We start from the raw sequence: 7,786 nt of genomic DNA, 5'->3' as shown, positions 1-7,786 counted from the left end.
TCTGGATCCACCCTCAAAGAACGCCTCGACCGGCAGGTAGCGGACTACCTGGCATTAACTGCAGATATCGACACTCTGAGGAGCGATGAACCCCTGGACTACTGGGTGCGCAGGCTTGATCTGTGGCCAGAGCTGTCACAATTTGCCATGAACCTCTTGTCTTGCCCAGCCTCAAGTGTGCTCTCAGAAAGGACCTTCAGTGCAGCAGGAGGGATTGTAACTGAGAAGAGAACTCGCCTAGGTCACAAAAGTGTCGATTACCTGACCTTTATTAAAATGAATGAGGGGTGGATCTCGGAGGGTTACTGCACGCCGGAAGACTTGTTCTGACTTCTATGCAGCTGTCCTTCTCTTCAAGCCTCATGACTCCACACACAGCTGTCCTTTAGCGTCCTCCTCCTCCCTCCGCCACCGTTACAAACTAGGGTGCAAACCCTACTGGTTTAATTTTTTCTGGCCTCTGTGCTTCAGTGGCTGCAACCAAAAAAACTGGGCAAACAATGTCTACAAGGTCAACGTATGGCAAAAAATGACTATTTTCAGCATTTATATGGCATATTTTTTTCTGGCAACTGTGCTTCAGTGGCTGCATCCAAAAAAAATGCATATTTTCTGCATTTATATGGCATAATTTTTCTGGCCTCTGTGCTTCAGTGGCTGCAACCAAAAAATGCATATTTTCTGCATTTATATGGCATAATTTTTCTGGCCTCTGTGCTTCAGTGGCTGCAACCAAAAAATTTATATTTTCAGCATTTATATGGCATAATTTTTCTGGCAACTGTGCTTCAGTGGCTGCGACCAAAAAAATGACTATTTTCAGCATTTATATGGCATATTTTTTCTGGCCTCTGTGCTTCAGTGGCTGCGGCCAAAAAAACTGGGCAAACAATGCCTACAAGGTCAACGACGTTGACCTTGTAGGCATTGTTTGCCCAGTTTTTTTGGCCGCAGCCACTGAAGCACAGAGGCCAGAAAAAATATGCCATATAAATGCTGAAAATAGTCATTTTTTGCCATACGTTGACTCAACGTATATGGCAAAAAATGACTATTTTCAGCATTTATATGGCATATTTTTTCTGGCAACTGTGCTTCAGTGGCTGCGACCAAAAAAATGCATATTTTCTGCATTTATATGGCATAATTTTTCTGGCCTCTGTGCTTCAGTGGCTGCAACCAAAAAATTTATATTTTCAGCATTTATATGGCATAATTTTTCTGTCAACTGTGCTTCAGTGGCTGCGACCAAAAAAATGCATGTTTTCTGCATTTATATGGCATAATTTTTCTGGCCTCTCTGCTTCAGTGGCTGCAACCAAAAAAGTTTATATTTTCAGCATTTATATGGCATAATTTTTCTGTCAACTGTGCTTCAGTGGCTGCGACCAAAAAAATGCATATTTTCTGCATTTATATGGCGTAATTTTTCTGGCCTCTGTGCTTCAGTGGCTGCAACCAAAAAAATTTATATTTTCCGCATTTATATGGCATAATTTTTCTGGCAACTGTGCTTCAGTGGCTGCGTCCAAAAAAACTGGGCAAACAATGTCTACAAGGTCAACGTATGGCGAAAAATGACTATTTTCAGCATTTATATGGCATATTTTTTCTGGCAACTGTGCTTCAGTGGCTGCGTCCAAAAAAACTGGGCAAACAATGCCTACAAGGTCAACGTATGGCAGTTGTTTAAAGAGAACAGTAGATTACTAGCCAGCAAAGCTACCTAAGCTAAAATGTCCCTCAAATCCCTGCAGACTTCTGTCCCTCCAATACAGAGCAGTATCAAGCAGATTACTAGCCAGCAAACTTACTATCATCTGTCCCTGAAATCACTAACAGCTCTCCCCCTACACTATCTCTTCCAAGCACACACAGGCAGATTTTTCAGATACATTTTTGCCCTTGATCCCCCTCTGGCATGCCACTGTCCAGGTCGTTGCACCCTTTAAACAACTTTAAAATCATTTTTCTGGCCAGAAATGTCTTTTCTAGATGTTAAAGTTCGCCTTCCCATTGAAGTCTATGGGGTTCGCGAACCGTTCGCTACATCCCTAACATTGGGTATATCTTCCTCACCCAAGCCACATCATTTGTACTGCATATACCCCCTCTATTTGCCATCGCCATCACATTTTCCTAAAACAAATAGCAGCTTTCACCCGGCGGCCATTTTCCCTTTGACACATCATTAGTAACAATGAAATGTGCAAACAGGACATGTATGCTGTAGAGTTCACGCAATGTAGAATACAGATTTACACAAGCACAACATACTTAATAAAAATAGCAACTAGAACCTGGTGAGCTTTTATAGAAGTAAATGGGAGGTCTATTTTCAACATTCAAGCTTTATTAAAAAAGTCAGATTCGTAAAAATTCAAGGAACAGCCTTATTTGTGTGTTGATTTTCTCTTTTGTGTATTCACAACCATGGGCGAATTTTCTAAAGGGGTTAAATTAACTTTTAGTATGATGTAGAGTTTGACATTGTGACATTTTGCAATTGTTTTTCATTTTTTATCATTTGTGGTTTTTGAGATATTTAGGTTCAGTTTGCAGCTCTCCAGTTTGCAATTTCCACGCTAAGTTTAGCGCTGAGTTAGTTTGGACAGTCGACACCATATATTGAGGCATTTATTAAGAACCCGCACTTTTGGAAATGTTGGTTCAGCGTTGGCAATACATTTTAATGGTGACACATGGGAATGATGACGCCAGTAACTATAACAAGGGGTTCCCTTGCAGCCACTTTCCTAATTGAGAGCCGGCGGGGAGCATCGGCAAACAGCAAAGGGGAGGGCAGGCAGGTGGGTGGGTATTGGGGGCGGAGCAAGAGCAACTGTGTGTGCGCCCTCTTAACACTTTTTTGATGGAGGGGCCCTGCGGCACGTTGATACACTGCTGGATGACACATCAATAATTGATTGATCTGTAATGTGCTAAATTATTTGCTTTCTATACAGGCAAGGTAGCAATACAATACAGGCATAGGACCTGTTATCCAGAATGCTTGGGACCTGGGGTTTTCCAGATAAGGGTTTTATTCATATTTCAGGTATCCATACATTAAGGGGGTTATTAACTGAACCATAAATTTATCTCATAATATTAATAAAAAAAAACTCGAGAAACTCCCATGCCCAATTTTAGCTTATTTATTAATAAAATAACTTAAGTTAATCGGATTGTGAAAAAACTAGATAAACATGAATCGTACAACTTTTCAGGCTCTTTTCCCAAATTTTTGCCCATAAACCACAAAATGGTCAGATTTTTGAGCTAAACTCAGCAGAGACCACAATAGCTTTAATTTGGGATAGGTGCCTCTTTCATTGACTTATACAAAAGGTCTGAAATGGAGGATTTTTGGATACAGGCTTTTTGCAGCTTTTTACATCTCAAATTTTTTTTTACAGTTTTATTTTCCATTTTGCCAAAACGAGCTTGTTTAGAAAAATTCCAGTTTAGTAAACAACCCCCCAGTGTCGGACTGGGCCAGCAGAACACCGGGAAAATACTCGGTGGGCCCCGGCCCTCATTGGCCCCCGCCGGCCCAGAACTGCTCCTCCAGCCCCGGGTGTGCTATTAAGAAATAAACGTACGCGATGCTAGCGCACATGCGCGAGCAGCGCAAACGTGTCTGTGTGTATGTGAACAGTGCAACATGTCCACCAACAGCACGCGGCAGGCCATGGAGTTGGAGCTCGGGAGGGGGCCCCCGGGGACTGCCAGGAGGGCCTGTTGTTTGCAGCCCCAGTGGGCCCCCAAGGCTCCAGTCCGACCCTGCAACCTCCTAAGTCTACCAAAAAACATTTAGGGGCCCATTCACTAAGCTCGAGTGAAGGAAAAGAGGAAAATAGAGGAAAAAAACTTTGATTTCCGAATGTTTTTTTTGGCTACTTTGACCATCGAATTGGCTACTTCGACCTTCGACTACGACCTTCGACTTCGAATCGAACGATTCAAACTAAAAATCGTTCGACTATTCGACCATTCGATAATCGAAGTACTGTCTCTTTAAAAAAAAATTCGCCCCCCTAGTTCGCCACTTAAAACCTACCGAGGCCAATGTTAGCCTATGGGGAAGGTCCCCATAGGCTTTCTAAGCTTTTTTTGATTGAAGAAATTTCGTTCGATCGAAGGATTTAATCGAAATGCGCAAAATCCTTCGACTTCAATATTCGAAGTTGAAGGATTTTAATTCGGCAGTCGAATATCGAGGGTTAATTAACCCTCGATATTCGACCCTAGGTAAATGTGCCCCTTAAACATTAATTTAACCCAATAGAAAGTTTTGCCTCCAATATGGATTAATTATATCTTAGTAAGGATCAAGTACAAAGTACTATTCTATTATTACAGAGAAAAAGGAAATCATTTCAAAATATTTGAATAATTTGATTAAAATGGAGTCTATGAGAGACGGCTATCCTAAAATTTGGAGCTTTCTGGATAACAGGTTTCCAGATAACAGATCACATACTGTAGATCACATAGCTGTATCATGTGTCTGGTCTTTCCAGCATTTTATACCCTATTAATTACTTACCAGTAATTATGAACTGCACCTGTATGGAAACAGCATCACTATTTACTGCGGTGTTACTTTATTTTGGCATTTATCTATATAACAATATGCATACTTTTGGATGTAAGAAATGTGTTTCTGTTTCTATGTGTGCCAGCAGTAATAGTTGGAAAACATCTTCGATAATGAATACATTATTTTTCTATGTGGAAATGAACGTTTTGCTTGTCTGACTATGATTCTTTCACATATTTTTCATCTAATCCCATAGTAGATACATCCCAGAATACATAAACAGTGTTAATCAGTTTCTGAACTGTGATCACTACCATGGAACCACAAATGCTGTCTGGCACGTCTGCTTTAGATAACAAGTGCTGCCTTCAGTGTGATGGGAACGGACTGTCAATGAGACCTTCTAGGCCTTACAAATTGGAAATAGAAAACCATTAAATAAGTGGAGGACTGCTATTTTGGTTGTGCGCAATTCAACTCTATGGGTCGCTAACAATCTTGAAGAATGGTTTTAAAGCATGAAATTTCCCCCCAAAAAACTGCCAAGGTCTTGTAGATGTCAATAGGGTTTCTGTAATAAAAGGCACTACGTTTGCCCCAGGAGCAGTAACCCATAGCAACCAATCAGCAGGCAGCATTTACTGGTAATCTATTTCAAAGCAAACATAATATTGGTTGCTATGGATTACTGCTTCTGGCTGCATATGGGGGAATGGGAACTGTCTTAAGTAAACTTTAAAATATTTAGTTACTTCAAGTTTTTTTCACTTGTAAATACACAAAAAAAATTGGAATAAACATACATTTCTAGGGGTTTTTTTCTGTTATTTGGGTTCATTCTGTGTTTTTATTCATTTGTGCTTTTGTATTCAGATCTTTTAATAAATAAAAAGACATTCCTGCTTTTTTAAAATGTGAGTTTAGTCGTGGTTGAAAAAAACCCTCTAAAACTACACAAATTAAAATTTTGATAAATAGGCCTCCCCATGACAAACTGAAATTATCTAATCTCCCCGAAGGGCCTTCCCGCCGGCTAGAATGTAAATCGCCGACGGGATGGCACTAGGAGCACTTTGTTTTCCAAAGTCGCCTGAAGTTTCCTCGTAAAGCAACTTTGGGCGACTTCGGAAAATGAAGCGCTCCTAGTGCAATCTCCCGGAATCTGAGCGTGTGTCTCTGCCCTATCAACAAAGCTGTTGCATTTGTTTGCCTTGGAAAAGATCCAACAATAAACTTCAGTTACCAATATATCTAAGGTCTATCTATACAAAGATTTGTCTAATTAGCTTTTTATCTGTGAGACAGTGTATGTGACAAGCAGACAAGCTAGGCACAACAATATTGGGCAAATTTGCAATAGGAAGTTACCCATAGCAACCAATCAGTGAATAGCTTTTTAAAGCCAGCTGCAAGTAGAACAATGATTGCAGCAATTTGATTGGTTGTCATGGGTTACTGCCATTAGGCAAATGAGTGTTGAAAATCACCCCCAATGATCTACCCAGGAAGCGTTTCTATACTGTAAAATGGGAGGGTTACGGAATTCCCTACCAATGGACATAGACTGATAAAGGCTGATAAAGTTTGTAGGACAGGTAGACTCAATTTTTTCCAAATAATCCATATTTTTTAAAAAATATTTCCTTTTTCTTTGTAATAATAAAACAGTACCTTGTACTTGATCCAAACTAAGATATAATTAATCCTTATTGGAAGCAAAACCAGCCTATTGGGTTTATTTAATGTTTACATGATTTTCTAGTAGACTTAAGGTGTGAAGTTCCAAGTTATGGAAAGATTCATTATCCAGAAAAGGCCAGGTTCTGAGCATTCTGGATAACAGGTCTCATACCTTTATTTAAAATGGGTTGGGTGCTTTTGTTTGCAGAAAACATTGCAAATGTATTTTTGCAAATAATTGATCTAGTGAGTTTACTAATAACCACTTTGGATTTTATGCTGTACGTTTTCACCTTTTTGTGAAGTTCGATTTTGGAGGGGGATGTATGTTTGCCTTTTTCTACATGGACACGGAGTGGGTATGGCAAAGATTCAGTTTTATAAACCTGTTTCTTATGTTGTATAATTAGTCTGAAAAATGTTTGATCCCAATAATGCTCTTTGGGATTGTCCCTTGGATATGCCATTTCAATTGTAATTTTTAATTAGCTTTAAAACTTTGATGACCCCAAAAGATTTGCAAAGGCAAGAATATTAAAAAGGAAATGAATCCAGTGCTACAGCTGAAGGAATAGTTTGTTTTCAAACAGTACGCCAAAGTAATAATTTTGCTTTCAATGTGTGTTATGTTTTCTCTCAATTGTATTTTGCATATGCAAATTAGGCATGGGAAGGGGAAAACAGTTTTTACTTCCTTGTTTTGTGACAAAAAGTCATGCTATATGCAAATTAGGATTCGGTTCGGCCGGGCAGAATCATTCGGCCGAATCCCGAACCGAATCCTGAATACGGTGCATCCCTTTCTTGAGAAAGGTTTGGATGCCTTTTTAGAAAGTGAGAAAATACTAAATACTGAAATTAACTCAAAGTTGATCCAGGGCCTTTGCTGAAGTGCTTGGTAAACATGAAATGTGTTAGGTTTATTGTGTGGGGCCTGTGTAGGTTTTAATAGATATGTAACAAAGAGAGTTTCATTTGTGCAAGAATAATGATTAGTATCCTGTCACCCATTTATGTTGCTATGGGTTTTCTGTGCACAAAGTTATTTTTGATGTACCTGTAGGCGTTTAATGGAATATTAGGAAAAGTTTGGATGCCTTTTTAGAAACTGTGCAAAGTTATTGAAATTAACCGTAGTTGATCAAGGGACTGGTCTGATCGTCCTTTTGAGGCAAATTATAGAGACTTCAGATTGTTTTTTTTCACCTTCCTCTAGAGCAGTGATCCCCAACCAGTGGCTTGTGAGCAACATTTTGTCACCAACCCCATGGCTGTTTCTACCCGTAGCCTCAAAGCAGGTGCTTATTTTTGAATTGCTGGCTTGGAAGCATGTTTTGGTTCCAAATAAACCAGATAAACTTCCAAAGCCTCCTGTAGGCTGCCAGTCCACACATGGGCTATCAAATGGCCAATCACAGCCCTTGTTTTGCATTACCCAGGAACAGTTTTCATGCTTACGTTACTCCCCAACTCTTTTTAAATCTGAATGTGGCTCACAGGAAAGAAAGGTAGGGCACCCCTGCTCTATAGCAGCTAGTACTTAGACAGGCTTCACTTAGG

This window comes from Xenopus laevis, chromosome 9_10L (assembly GCF_017654675.1).
Source record: "Xenopus laevis strain J_2021 chromosome 9_10L, Xenopus_laevis_v10.1, whole genome shotgun sequence".
Taxonomy (NCBI): Eukaryota; Metazoa; Chordata; class Amphibia; order Anura; family Pipidae; genus Xenopus; species Xenopus laevis.
This window is presented reverse-complemented; position numbering follows the sequence as displayed.